This window comes from Battus philenor, unplaced genomic scaffold (assembly GCF_028537555.1).
Source record: "Battus philenor isolate CCGP_79_NKW_IND1 unplaced genomic scaffold, ilBatPhil1.0.hap1 SCAF_2, whole genome shotgun sequence".
Taxonomy (NCBI): domain Eukaryota; kingdom Metazoa; phylum Arthropoda; class Insecta; order Lepidoptera; family Papilionidae; genus Battus; species Battus philenor.
The window spans coordinates 13,754,574-13,770,488 of record NW_027181682.1 but is presented as its reverse complement, the minus strand read 5'-3'; the positions used below and the strand labels follow the sequence as shown (position 1 = coordinate 13,770,488).

Below are 15,915 nucleotides of genomic sequence, written 5' to 3'. Positions count from 1 at the left end.
TTATGCGTGTAGCAAACGTTTTTTCGTGAATCGCTCGGATGCTTGGTTATTCAGAAAAATCGCAGTCAGTCAAAAACAACTTCGTTTTACGAACTAAAGTTTCTTTTAATGTACTTGTATATGTTCTGTATGATTATTTTAATAAAAGGCGCCCTAATGACTGCAAAGCACGTAAAAATACGTTTCCCACATGCCACGTGTTAAGTATTTAGATGACAGACACAGCAGAGAAGTTGCCCAGGTTTTTGTATTTCAAAAATATAGCTTGTATTGTGTTTTATTATAGATGAACTGGCAAGTTAGCATTTACACCATAACCGTGTTTGAAGTGACTGAGCATTGAAAGCGCTGCACTTTTATCTCTTTAATTTAACTAAGCTAACTCAGGTTTATTAGTTTGAAATTGGATCGGTATCATCTACCGACAAATAAACTTTATACGAAAACTGTCAATTAATGGTTTTAAAATTAAAATAAAACATGTTTTTGTTCATTCACGTCCGTTTTTACTTCCAAAAGATACAATTTTTAATAGTTAAATTTTTAAAGGAGTACTGCAGGTAGTGCTGTAATGATTAACATATACTAACAATCATGAACTACGAACAAATATACGAACGAAACGATCATGACCTTGGCATTGGCAAATTTGACCTGGCAGTTGGCAAGCCACTTTTCATGCAGAACAGATGGTGGCGGTTTTTTACGATTGGTAAACTTTACCTATAAACTTTCTTGTTTTCTTACCCGACCATTTTTAATTTAAGTCCTATTTCTATAAATCGTGTACTGAATTCTCCTCTTGAAAGTACTTTAAGAATGTGAGTCGGCTCTCGTCGTCTACCAGGGAGGCTTTGCTATCTGTCTCTATACGCTTCCCTAGAGGCCTTGCAAACAAGGTTAGAAAGAGGTCGTTACCCACAGGTCTTGTTGAAAATCTCTGGGGCGGACTTCATCCAGGATTGGAATATTTGCGGCTGAAATTATGATGGTGATGATGATTATATTTGACATTGATCATTATTTTTAAAAAAAATTATAAAGTTTAAATCCTATTATATCAATCGCTCCAAACTGTTTAGTTTTTTCAACAAAAAGCTACATTTTAATAAAAATTTTATTTATCTATACGAATGTAAACAGCTCTGAAACCTGGTTAGAAAACAAAAAAATAAAATCAGAGAACCATATGAATGAGTTATGACATTGACAAAGAACTTAATGAAATATTTAAAATAGAATCCCATTTAAAAGCATATTCGATGCTATTCCTAAACAATTGTTCCATTCAAAGTAAATTTTGTTTTATGCAACTAAACAAAGGCTGCGTAAAACAATAAAGAACGGATTTATTTGTTCTGCCGTTTTGTTTCCTTTTCTCTGTACACTCAACGTGTATAAAGGAGCGTACGATTTAAAATGAGTTCTGTAAACATATAAAACGCGAATATTTTTTATTAGTTCTGTATGGAAATAATAAAGTGTAAAAATTTTCTATAAAACTAAACTATCTTGACTTAACTTAAAAAAAGCTTACTTCCATCTACAAAGATGTAATAATTTGACACATAAAAGTATAAACATCACAACATGATTATACACGTGATAAAAAATCTTTTAAAATTTTACACATTTTTAAAATCACTCGATATAAAGTGGTCACTGTAACACTATATTAGAATACCATAGGCTAATATTTTCTGACACTACGAAGTCCACAGGGACAGATATTAGTCAATATATAAACTTTTTTCTTACTATGTTATTATTAGGCCATTTATTTATTTATTTTTTTAGACATTTTACACTAATAACCAATCACTCTGTATTTAAACAAACAAATTTTTGAGGAATATCATCTGTAGTGTTTTTTTAAACACACTTAAATCAGTTTTGCCAACATCACTTCACTACAAAACAGCTTCTGGTAATCTTCCAGGGTCGATACGCTACGGCGGTTGAAATAACAAATCTCCTGATACACCTTTTTGTGTGGTGTATGTGTATCTTCATTTATGCACGCTTACAAAACTTATATAATTATGTGCACCCTGGATAATTACATTTTAAGAATAAGGTGTTCACAAAATATGTCTCCTTATTATTTTTAGCTGGTAGATGCCTACCACAAGGCCTAATCCGCCCTCAATATCGCCCTGATTAGGACCGACGCCTTGAGTTGACCACATCCAGCGACTTTGCGCGATCTTAACTGTGTCCTCGGTCCCCCTAGGGGAGGGGGCGGGGCACTCATGCCGCGTTTACTATTGTAGCTCGTGATCGCCACTCGACGATTTTTCGGCTCCAACAGCAATCGGATGCACGAGCCATGTACCCCGTACACTGCCACTTAAACCGAGCAATTTGATCTACGTCGGTAACCTTGGTTCTACTCTACAATAAACAATTTTCAATTATTACGCTAATTTACAACGCAATATACAAAATATTACATTTTTTTATACTTAAGTTTAATTGAAAAAAAATTTCATCACTCATTACGGTTTATACTCTTTATTTTTTATTTAATATTGCATAATTTGTAACAAATTACTGAGTTGCCATGTGTCAATTAAAAAAGATATTAAGGTTATATTGAATGCACAATAATTTAATGTCGTTCATCTCGCAGCGTAGACTAAATTCATGTGACATTATACTGCGTCTAACAATTTTGCAGCTTAATATGATTTACGTTTCGTACGTGATATTTAATACGATATGCTTAGCGCACCTTTGTTAGAAAATTGGGTTCTTTTGTTTCAAATTCAACATATAGTAACTATGTTGATTTATAAACTATTAGGTGGATGGTATAAAGGAAAAGTAAAGTTATAAAATTTTGTATTACAAAACCCAGTACTATACTGGTCATTAGATATAAACCCCTAAAGTGTGGTTAATTAATGATAGTGAAAAAGCATTTTAATAAGTTAGTTTATGTCTGAAAGATATGTACAGTTTCATTTGTAAGAATAAGTATATACACATATGATCAAAAGCGTCATTTTTACGTTACGTTTTCCTTTTTCAAAAGAATACTTATTTACTTTAATGTATATTTTGTAAATTGATATTTTTAACTCGCCTTAAGAACAAGGTAAATTTGTAATCAAAACATTCCGATTTCAACTGTATATATCAAAAGTTTTAAGACAATTCAAAGTATTTGAATGTAAAGAAATGTTGAACACGATCAAGTTCGAAAAAAAAACCGATGAAAGGATTGTTTGAAGATCTAAAGAATATATGTATTTGTTTATCATATGTAAATATACCGTAAAAATTCGGAACAGCTTAAAAGAAATTGTAGAAAATGATATAAAATACTTTGGTTTATTAAAAAAATTATTAGAAATTAGCTGCCGATTCGGACTATGATAATTAATATTTGTTTAGATACTAAACTCTGTACCGAAACTAATTTTAAACATATGTATTTATTACTATCTTTAACATTACTAAAAAGGAAACCATCATTAATCAGGCGGTCCATCTAAAACTCTACAACTGAATCCCATTACCCAAGCGAACTCCTTTGTTTCTACTTCGATTGAAAGCTTCATTGTGATTAATTATTTTTAATTTGAAACGTCGTTTGCGAGAGAAAGGGTCTTAATTCTAAACAACGGTGCTTAGATTTCAAAAATAGGATAATTAAAATTACTTTCGTAACAAAAAGAAACGATTACAAAAAACTGTAGCCAATATAATGTACAAATTTTATAATTTACGTCTCGAAGAAGTAACAAAGTCACCTGATAAAAGACTAAAATAACTGAGTTAAGTAGTTTTGAGGATCAGCAAGTTAAAGGAATAGATGGCTGCTGGGAAATCAGAGACGACAAACCGCAGCGTAAGATGTCCGTATAAATGTCGATAGATGACCTTGTTAAGATCATTTGAATATGCTAGACATATTCTTTCAAGCAATTCTAGTATTAAAAAATCTATGGTGTTCATGTCCTCGCTGGACAGGCAGTTTATTCCATTCTAAAAAGCATTTCTTCTAATTTCAATTCTTTATAAAATACATGTAACGTATATACATGTATTACAATACATATACATATATTACATGCAGGATTTTACAATTTTTTTCATTTGTTACTTATTATTCATATCACGACTTGAACTAAATTTACGTATGATATCCTACCGTGACTAACAATTTCACAGTATAATATGATGTACGCGTGGTACGGGTTCCATTTGCATGCGAATACAGCTTTTGCATACAGGCACCTGCATTTCAATTAACTTTTCATTTTAAAACGGAATTTTAGATGTAGTTCCCATGTGCAGTTAGGTAATTGATAGAATTTATAATATCAAATTCGTCGATATAAAATCGCCTAGTCATTTTTAAAAATTTCAATTTATCATTTTTTATTATATTAATACAAAAGGGTTTATATTTAATTTCTACAATACTTTGAAGATTGATGGTGATCATATATCATCATAATGATTTCAGCCGAACGACGCCCTATATTTTTTACTGCTGATAATAGTAGAATAAGGGGATTTCTTATTCAATCTTGTAGAGAAATCACGAACATAACCCTCTTCGGGGCTCCATAATATGTATCTATAATTAAAGACCTCAGTTACCTGTAGTTACACTTTATGTGTCGGTCTAATTCACTTCACTTGATGAAGCTACTATCCAATTAATATAGATTATCCCTGTCGATATAGCAATATGCGACAGGCATGTGCATATACATTAGAATCACTACGGGCATTTAGGTACCGCATATTAATCAATTTAGCTAATACATTAAATCCTACATTGTGTTTGGTAGCGCTTTGTTGCGTGCAATTCCAATGATTGCATATGAACTCTCTACAAAGGCAATGTCTGTTAATTGTTATCTCTAATTGTTCAATTGCATTTGCAATATTATTTTACTATATTATTATTAGTCAATAAATAGCTTATAATTGTCGAAAGCATAACTACGCTTGTGCATTGTATGCATCGAATTCAAAAAATACTTTCGGCCGGTATAAAATGCGTGTAATTAATTAACTCTACAAAAAACTTAGTAACAAACACGAATCATTAAGTTTACAATAATTAATTCATGTATTAATAACTATATTTATAATAATTAATATTACATTGTGGCACCGTAAAACGATGGCGCTCAGAATGCAGTAACTTCAGGTGTCGCCGTCAGATGGCACTGGCCGTCAACTGCTTTGCGCTATCATTTGGTCCCGGTTGGCACCAAATAAAAAAATAGTTGTAATAGAACGTAAATGTATCATCTAATAATCAAAAAATAATATTGAAAACTAAATATCTATTTAACTACTATATATTACTATGCATTGTAAGTAATGAACGCAGATCTAATGGCATAGATTTTGTGATTTTGTATTACAAAAACTATTTACCTTTGTTCGACCGGATCCACTATACCGCGTATTAGACACAGCTTACTAAATAACATCCGGTACTGCGATTGCAATATTAAATGTAAGGATTTAATATTCAACTCAATATTTTAATCAATTTAATAATGTTGAAAACTTACCATAATGTGCAACAACAAAAATTCGGTGAGAACCTTATAGAAAGAACTTTGTACTAATCGTTGACAACTAGATATAACTGCTTAGTTGTAACGACTCAACGGTTCATCGTCAATAATCGATATATATTTGTGATAAATCTAAAAGCTCATCCCATTGTATTTGTTCATATAAAATATACGACGTAATCCCTCCGCAATATTTTTCAGAGCAGAAAATATTTCTTATATAAAATAAATCCAGTGCAAAATAAAGTAATTTCTCCGGAGAAAATATTATATAGTTGTTACAAAAGTGAGAAGGAAAACATCTAAAAGGTCCATTGTGCTTTAGCACAAAAGCTCTGTCTGGTCTAATAACTATTAACCGGAGCGACGTAGTTTTATCTGAACCGTTACGTACAATTACACATACGATAATTAGTAGTTAACCTTACTGAACTACATTAATTCTCGACTTTTTAAATATATCATAGCTTCTTTATTATTATTGTTATGGTAAGAGATTTTATTCTGTTTAAGATAAAAAAGCTATGGGCTTTATCTTTTTTTTGAATTTATTATGATTATTGTAAAAGATTTTCATAAATATATATTAAAATAGTTTTGTTATCCCAAAAGTTTAAGTATAACTTTAAATATGCAGCAACGAAGTATTCAATTAAATTTCACGTTATAATGCACAGTCAATTCTCAATTAAATTCAGTTTAAAATATTTTCTTTAAGAAAAATACCTTTATGATACTGTATAAAAGATCTTTTAAAAGAATATATACGCGACATAAATAAATATTTATCACAATTAAAAACGATATTTTATTCCGATTACGGTTATGATCCAGTAATGATTACTTTATTATTAAAATAATAAATACACATCCATTATATCTTCCACTGTTCTAGTAAATGTTACTTTTGTTTCGATGACCATTGTGTAATTTTATGCAGAATATCCTTGAAGCAATGAATATCATGCTGAGCAGCCGAACCTATCGAATCAGCATTTCAACACAAACCGTTTTGGTTATGCCTGTAATATGTTTCCCAGTAATTTGCCTTAGCAATTTTAATGGTAACTTATTTTTTCTTGTGGTGTTTCATATTCATTAAAAGACTATTATATATAAAAATAAACAAAATTAGGATGTTTGTTTGTAATATTGAAATAACCGATTTTTACTTAATGCATATGAATACATATACGGTACATTTTTTTATTTTTGTCCGTCTGTTTGTTCCGGCTAATGTATGATATAACTGGACCGATTTTGACAGGATTTATATTGGCAGGTAGTTTATACAATAAGGAATAACTTAGGCTACCTTTTTTTTAAAAAAAATCTTAAACGTACTAAAATGTAAAAACTCTTTTAAAACAAACTTTTAAATAAACTTTTTTTGTTAGATTCTATGCGGACAAAGTTGCAGGCTAATTATAATAATATAAGAAACAGTTTTGGGTTCTTAAATCATCTCTAGATTATAAAGATTCAGACTTTGCAAACAGACATCAGCTTTTATCAACGATATTGGTGATATTTCAACTTTCTCCTGTTCCTTAAAATTATTAAAAGGGTAGTTACTTTGAAAACACGGGAAACAGATTTTGGTTCCAATGTCACATAGTCATTATTATTTTTCTTTCAGTCTTTGTAAACACTAAGCCAAACTTGTTTCTCTCGGCATAACATATATTGCCTTCGCCATCGGGTTCTAGCATCAATTTTACCAGATGGTAAGTTTAGTGAGAAATCATCTAAAGATGGAAAGGCAGTTAAAATTTTTTAAGGCATAGAAATTAGATTATTGTGATCACTAAATCATGACCTGTTTATTTCGTACTACTGCGACTTGCGTTATTATTTTATTTCTTTGTGATCGTTTTGTATCTCTCTACCTATTTATCTAAATTATAGCCAATCACTTTAAGCAGGTCATTGCTGCAATCTGGCCAAAGGCATTCTGCAATCTTCTTTGCTTTTATTTACTCAATCACTCTCTTTACTTTAGTCACAATATCTACATTTAAATTAAGTTTTGTAATTCAAGTGTTCTATCTTAATCCTCTCTGAAGTAATTTAAAAACAATACCGAGTATATAATAAACTTAAAGTTAATTAATATTATACGAGCCGTTTACGTTGTCTGGGCTGGAACGTGAAAAAATAATATTACCTAAAGTAATCAAAATATTTTCATACTCTCAAGATTCTTTTGATATCTTTTAATTAAGTCGCCTTTTAAACTCTCTTTGTGAATTTCGTCTACGCTTGACTAAACTTTGTAATTTTATTTGTTGGTGTAATTTAAATGAATTTTTTTTTTACCCAAATGTACCTACATGCAGTTTGGTAGGTTTGGTGAAACGAAATCATAATACTCTTAAACTAATTATACGACTACAAACAATAAGGTCTTATATAATTAAAGCGACAAGGGGGCAAATATCTTACTAAACTTATGGGATCCAAAAACCATATAATATGTACGTAACTAATACTTTATTTCACCTAGAGAAAAATATTAATACCATAAAAGATTCGCGTAGTAAATTTACATTCAAAATACATGTGTCGCGTACTCGTGTATTTTTAACAAGATAATTTAATCTAAATAATATTGTATCTTCTTTATAACGGAAGAATATTTGTATTCGGCAATGATTTCGATATCTAAATATCGATTCTTTTCGCGTGTAGTCTTTATATATTCTTTTGATAAATCATCTCTCTTAGAATAAGAGAGTTCTTACGATTTGCAAATTCAATGTATGTGGGAGTAAGGAACTTGCCAGTCAAAATTGACTATATTTACATATTAGAACTGTGCTTGCGTTTGATTGTTATGTCTCAACACTTAGTATATTTTTTTTAATAATTACTCGAAAAGTACTACCTTTTAAAACTTATTTTTGTTTCTAATAGAAGTAAACCTCGCTATAAATTTGCTATAGTTCTGATTGGAGGTAACGTACATCCATCCTTTACAACCTCGTCTGTCCACTTTGGGGATGAATGCCCAACGCTGCGCTTTCCGGTCCGTGGTCCCCACTTCAGGACCTTAAGGTTTTAGCGGAATTACTTTTAAAAAAAAATACACTTTTGGTAATTTATTAAAAATACGCGTCGATCTTATCAATCGATTATTACTCCTGAGAATACTTATGCCGTTTTTCTTTCATCGTGTTTTTAATATGTACTTACAAAAAAAATCTTCATTATTTTTTTATTAGATATTGGATACAAGAGACCGTCGAATTACCTCCGCATGGCCTATTTATGTTACCCGTAGTGCGTAATTATTTCCGTCTTCCGGCAAGGCGCCATTGCTAGTAAAATTACCTAGTTAATGAGGCGTAACATTTCATGTCTCGATTTCACAAGCGCAGAATAAGTTTTACGATATAAATTTTTGATTCAAAAGTTCAAACATTATTATAGTCATGATATCCACCATTAGGATACGATTAAGAAGCCAATGAAAAATATTACGAAGATTTTTTAATTGTTTATTTGTTCCACTCACTTTTACATCGTTCAACTAATACTGTAGTAAAGGACATTTTATAACGAAAAATTAACCCTTAATAGCCCTGAGTTTCAATTTTGATACCAATCTTTTAAACTATTACTATTAGTTTTTTATAGGTTGGCTGTACGAATTTTACTGTTGTAATATTCTTTCCAACAAAATTAAAAAAAAATCTATTTTTCCCTTCATCTAGACTCTCAAGCAAACACAGTAATATTAAAAAAAATCTTTCGTAAATCAGGCTATTAAGGATTAAGTTCATATTTCACTACGAGTCGGTAGACGCTGCTTGAACGGGATAGGCCTCTCACTACGTCGCTACGCGATATTTGGGGAGGCCTATGCCTTGCAGTCAGCACCTGAGATGATGATGGTGATAATTAGGTAGGACACAAGCCGCTTCTGTGCACTCTGTGAATAACCACGAAAAGAAATCAACTCAGTTGGACTCTAGCGTGAGTCAGCAAGGCGTACTGAAGCAAGTAGGGTTGGGCTCGTGATACCGAGAGCTATGGAAATTTCCATAGCTGTCTCTGATTGTATCAGAGACATAATCCTGCTGCTTGTTAGAGCCAGGGACTTTGTATTGTCGTGAATCTATTTAATTAACTATTTGGCAAAAGCTACTTTGCTACGAAATACTACAATTTCCAGTAACCCGTCTTTCTTTACACAAACGAAAATAACTGAGAAGGTGCCGTTGATTGCAAAGTTGAAGTGGCTGTTGGTAAGCCTTATTAGGTGGCTGGAGGGTCCCAGACTCAAAAGTTCTGGAATCGAGACCACGGGTCGGCAAGCGCAGTATCGGACCACCCACAAGGTGTAATGACAACCTTGTTAAAGTCGTTGGATGTATGCCGCCTCTAACTAGTCCTATTGAAAATCTATTGCAAAACTAAACCCAGTAGACGATGTTTCACGTCTGAAATGATGATGTTGAAGATATTACAATAAGGTTTTAATTGTCAACGAATTATTAAAAAAAATTGTGCCGGGAATAAAGGTTTAACGGTCAAACTCAAGTACTGTTTTAGAGTCTTAAAATCAAACCTCAATCATAGTACGCTTTTTAACACTAAACATACCACAACGGGTCAAATGACCCATCTTGAACTTTTGTATTATAGAAATGGTCGAAATATTATTTAATAAACATTTATAATAAAAATAAATTTAATTTTTATTTTCTTTAATACAACTATATTTTATACATTCAACCAGGAAACAAAGTCGGGTCATTTGATTCGCTATGGTAGAAATAAGTGCTTAGTAAGTGTTGGTATGATTAGTGTTAATAATGGTATTGACATGCGGCTTAAAATTCAAATCTTCAGAAAATTGCAACTCTAAGTCATTGACAAAATTACTTAAATCAATGCAACGTAATGCAACCAAAGAATCTGAAATCTGTAACACTTCACTGTTATGAACCAACCATTTCTTACCGTCGGAAAAACCTTTGTCTTATCATAAAACAGTACAAAAAGATACCAACAAAAGAGATAAATAACGTTTCAAACAGAGTAAATTACAGTCGGTCGGTATTATTAAAAGGAAACAAAGGGTGTTATTCAATTATGGTGGTAAAATGACAGCATTTCAGACGTCCCGATTTAATTTATAAAGGTTGAAACCCTTTTGAAATCGTCGGATTTTGTGATTCGTGTTGACATGGGATTTGTCGTAAATAATTTAAACTTAATCAACTAAAATATTTGAGTAATCGTTTAATAATATTTATAAACACAAGTCACGGTAATCTGTCACCGCAACATTGTATCTTATCACTTCATTAAAAATTTATTTATTTGAAAATACAACCCAAGACTTCATCCTGGCAAGCATAAAAAAGACCCCACCATCAGCAGAAGAGAATCCAAGCTTCCATATATCACCTGACTACCATCGTAGTAAATGTCCAAAGTCAACAGCTTGATGACCAGATAATATAACGTGTATATCCTCCAAGAGAACAGAACAGACACAGTGCTGGAGGTCTAGAAGATCCCGGAGATTAAATGAGTGATTAGAGTCCTCTGACGTGGGAAACTGATATAGTAAAAGGAACAGTTTGAGACGTAAAGCGACCTGGTGAAACTATAATTAAATTTTATTTTTCAATCATCGTCGACATGTTACCTCGTAGACGCCCACTGAGAGGCAAAGGCCTGCCTTAAAGATAAACATAATCACTTTCCGTATTCCTGACTACCCTGTCGTCGGTCAACACAATGGGGAGTCAGCTCACGCAGTGTCTACCGGCTTCTAATCTTTTTTATTTTCGTTATTAATCTAGAATTCCATCTTCAATCTTTATTCTTCAGTTTCTAATTTCGTCTCTTATCTACGACCTCCATTATAGCGAGAAACAAAAAACGAAAAAAGATTTATTTCTTGATACATTTTATAATAGTTTAGTTTTTCCGATCCGGACGGACATCTTTCTCTGAATTTCTCTTCATTGATGGTTATTTATTATAGTAAGATAAATCTACTTAATGTATACAAGTCTTAAATAGTGTTTGCAACTTTTAATTCTAATGAATTTCCCTTTTTATCTAAAAATCCTTTAACTCGTTATTATTACTATTGACGGTATTGGGTCGATTTTGTTCATGTTGTACCTATGTCGCCACTAACTCCGATATTAATCTATTTAACTGGCGCCTTAGACCTTAATTTACTATTTCGGAACATATTTAATCCCATTATATATAATGTATAATAAAATGAAATATAATTGATTACTGAAACACATTAAAACAGCTTACACATGTGCCTATTCACCTATGCCTATCCGTTCGCTGTTTCCTTCTTTTTAATTTAAAAGATAATCATAGACACTCCGACATATTTTGTAAAAAAAATACCAATAGATAAATACATACATATATTACTTTAATTGAACACGAGGGCGATATAAATGGACGGTCATTAGTTTAAACTTTAACGATAACTGCCATAAAACGCAGGTCACGTTTCACCTCCTGTTAACTGTCTGAAATGATACTCTGTGTTAATCTCGGACTATATAAGACTGATATTGCTATAAATGATTTTACTCGTGTTTCTTTATTTACACAATTTATTTCAGGTGATTTATAACACCTGATTGTAAACGCATAAGATTCTGTTATATTAGAATGTCATTAGATAAATGCAGAGCATTCAGTTATACAGACTGCACATTTGAGAGCTTAATAAGATATAATTTTTGTAATAAAAATAATAAAGTAAAATGTTTTGATTTTTAGACAAATGCTTTAGTTTAAAATCAAATCAAAATGAAAAAATTAACGCCAGTGAAGTATTCTCAGCAGTTTTCATCGCTTATAATACTACACAGTTTTGAAAGATTTTCTCATGTCCTGCTAACAACGTAACGACTTTTAATAGATTCAAACGCTCAACCAATTCGAGCAATAACTTTCTTCTTTGTACCTCCGATAATGTTGTTATTTAAACCAATAATTAAGGTTGCACAAATTATGAATAAATATATGTACATTATTCAACTTTTCATTGTAATATAAATTGCCCATCCACCACGATCATATACACAAAAGCTACTAAAAATTTTGTGATGATATGACCTAACTGCGTCATGGATTTTGAGTTTTTTAATTGTATAGAATCCATAACATTCCCTCATATAAAGTGAATATTCCAAACCAGGCGTTCAAGAAATATCATTTCCGAAAATAAATATTGTTTCCGTCGCATGTGGCAAGGTTTTAAATAAGTCAAATAGAAAGAAGTTTTTGAATATACATTTTTTTAAAATAATAGTCTGTACATAATATTATTCAAAAAAAATGTAAATTAATTCTGACCTCTAACTAAATCGTAATTATTGAGAAAATCTGTGCTGATTACAAATTTTCTCTGTCATATGGATTCGTTTTTAGTAACTTTTTAGGTTGATATTCTTACATGCTTTAGCACTATATTAAAAAAGGGTTCTTAACGTTAAATAAAATTATTCACCAATGTTCTTTGGTTTTTCATTTTCTCCCATTTTCTTATTACAAAGTAAACTTGAAAATTTTATTGTATAGTCAGTGTTCTCAAGTATTATGTATTTTCAAAACATAATGAAGATAAAAAGGCAACGTGTTTATTAACATATACCGAAGGGTAGCCGATTATTCGGCTTTATGCCACCTACGCTTGCCGACAGGTAATCATCAATCATCATTAAAATTAAAGTATTTTATTAAATTAAATTATCCTATAATAACAGAAAGTAGACAATTTTATTTGAACGTACGAACTGCACAAACACTTCGGCGCGACAGGGTAAATCAAAACCTAGGCGGCGCCAGGGAGAATCTGTGGCTATACAGCCGGTCGAATGTGCATATGCTGTTGAAACGCTACCCGTCGGTAATGTGTTAAGAGTCATTTTAAAATTATTATCTTTTGTTTTGTTTCTTCTAGTAACGGAAATTGAAAGACTACAAAACGAGACAAAAATGCATAGAAATATAAAGATATGTTATCTATTAAGGATAATGTGTATCTATTATCCTTACTAAAGACAATAAAGAACATTTTTCTAAATGTTAATGAGTATTCATTCTTTTTACTCGAAAATTGAAATTCACGAATTATCTTTGCACACGTATTTAAATTTTATATATTCGTGTTCTTCTTTGTCTTCGTATTTCAAATTTCTCATGCCAATTCAACGTGAATGTACATCTGTAATAACAATGATAAAAAAACACAACGCAGGTTCATTTCGTTTTTGTAGTGTATTTAGGACGATCGCGTTTTAATAAAGAGAGAATAGATGAAAATTTGTATCCCGCACGGGATCATATGATTGCAAAGGAGAACTAATTATACCATTGATACGACTACCGATATTTTATCAAACATTATAATTCATTGATCTGTACTTATACAAATTGGTTAATTATATAGGTAAAAGCTTTAAAGGTAGAAATGTACAATTAGTCAAGGAAAACCTTCAAAGCCTTTGTTTGTAATCAACTTGTATAAAGTTATTATTATTGACAATATTGAAATGAGATAAGCATATAGCTTCTTGCGGTACAATATCTACAGAGACATATAGTAAACAATATTTAATTGTAATGGGCAATAATTCTAAATTTAAAAACGCTTTTTCTTATTTTATCTTTAGGTTTTTTATTTTTTCTGAAAATATTTATTTTTGGAAAGTGTGTACCGTTCAATAATTGACAGAAAAAGTGCACACCTTTTGAACAGTTATTAACACTGTTACACCAGTAACTAATCATTCTGTATATGAAAAATTCGCTTCTTCACTGGTATCGACGCCCACATAACGTCTATCTCTTATACTGTGACCCGTAATTACAAGGTAAAGTTTAATAACTAAATCCCTTAATGGTTCCTCGTTTCAAGCGCTAGATTCAAAGGATCCCGTACAGATGTTTAATAACTTGTTACTCTTTGTTAATAAGCGCTTACTTTAATTAAAGACCAGTGTTCAAAGCGGACATTTATTTAAAGTTTATTGTAACTCATTCATAATTACGTTTTATTTATCAATAATTAGAATAAATCTTTTTTAGTAAGACTTGGATGTTATTCAATAAATTTCGATGAATAAGAACAAAATCCCTGAAATAACTTTTTAATTACTAACTTTGTATAAATGAAAATGTCTAATAGCTGCGGCAATAACGTCATAAGCTTATTTTTAGCGTATGACGTATTTACGTAAGCCTTAGAAATTTAGTGCAATATTATCTGTTTTCAGTAATTTAAATAAAATTTTGATACATACGATATATATTTTTATATAATATTTCTACAAAAATAAAAACGGAATTCGAGTACACCTATCCAGAGGCACTAAAAATCGCAAGTTGTACTCCCTCTAGTCTATTTAAAAAATATTCAAGTGTAGCACAAACAAACAATATTGTCGTACCGATTAAAATTGTATTTAAAGTATAATTAATTATACCATCAGTAGTAATACTCCAACATTGAATTTATAATGTTTTTCTCGATTCGTTTTATTGTTTTTGTTCGAACCGGTACTTCCGCAAGGCCAAATGGATTATAAAGATTGTGTACGAGCGGTAGCACCCCACCGCTGGCTATAATCTCTAACGCAGGGATAGGAGAGGCGCAGAGCAGCCCCGCGTGCAGCCAACGACCCTCCACATGCGACGCCTTCGCACACCGTGCTGGGCGAGGTGCTCAGTTGACAAACCGAACGAAGCAAAGTTAATACAGTTACAACGCCACCAATGGCCAAGTAGTCGCCTCCCTTCTGTCCACTCTGTGCGATTAGGTCATTCCGTTCTGTTGACGCTTCAGTAACGATCTCTCTCCATTCCTATTCTCCTGGTAGTGTAGATCTATCCTTGTCTTCTTTCCTACTCTGAGATGTAAATCTTTTACTTTCAAATGTCTCTTAGTCAATTTTTTTATCCATTTGTACCAGTTTATCCATTCCTATGTAGATATAAAGTTGGTGCAAATTATAAAAAAGTTATGTTTCACTTTTACGTAATTCTATTGAGAACAAAATTCCAAATTGCATGTTAAAGTTATTCCTAACTTGTTAGTGGAATTTAAATTAACAACGCTTTATTTTTCCTTGTTACATCTAAAAAATCATGAAATTAAATAAACTGTTCTCAAAAGATTACTCTTAATTTAGATTAGTTGAAATCTATGTAAATAGAGCAGACATGTAACCTTTCGTTATTTCTGAAACACCCTGTGATCGTCCAATCCTATTGAGACTCTTCAAATTGATTGTTGCAGGCATGATTATATAAGCCTGGATGAATCTGTATTGTTGGCTTTATCTATATTATATCATTTTAA

The 15,915-nt window shown here is 31.4% G+C and overlaps 1 protein-coding gene across 1 annotated transcript in view; it reads left to right on the top strand.

The window, feature by feature from the left end:
* Pde1c (Phosphodiesterase 1c) overlaps positions 1-15,915 on the top strand; it is a 193,635-nt gene that overhangs the window by 150,484 nt on the left and 27,236 nt on the right. The gene's annotated exons all lie outside the window — the stretch shown is intronic.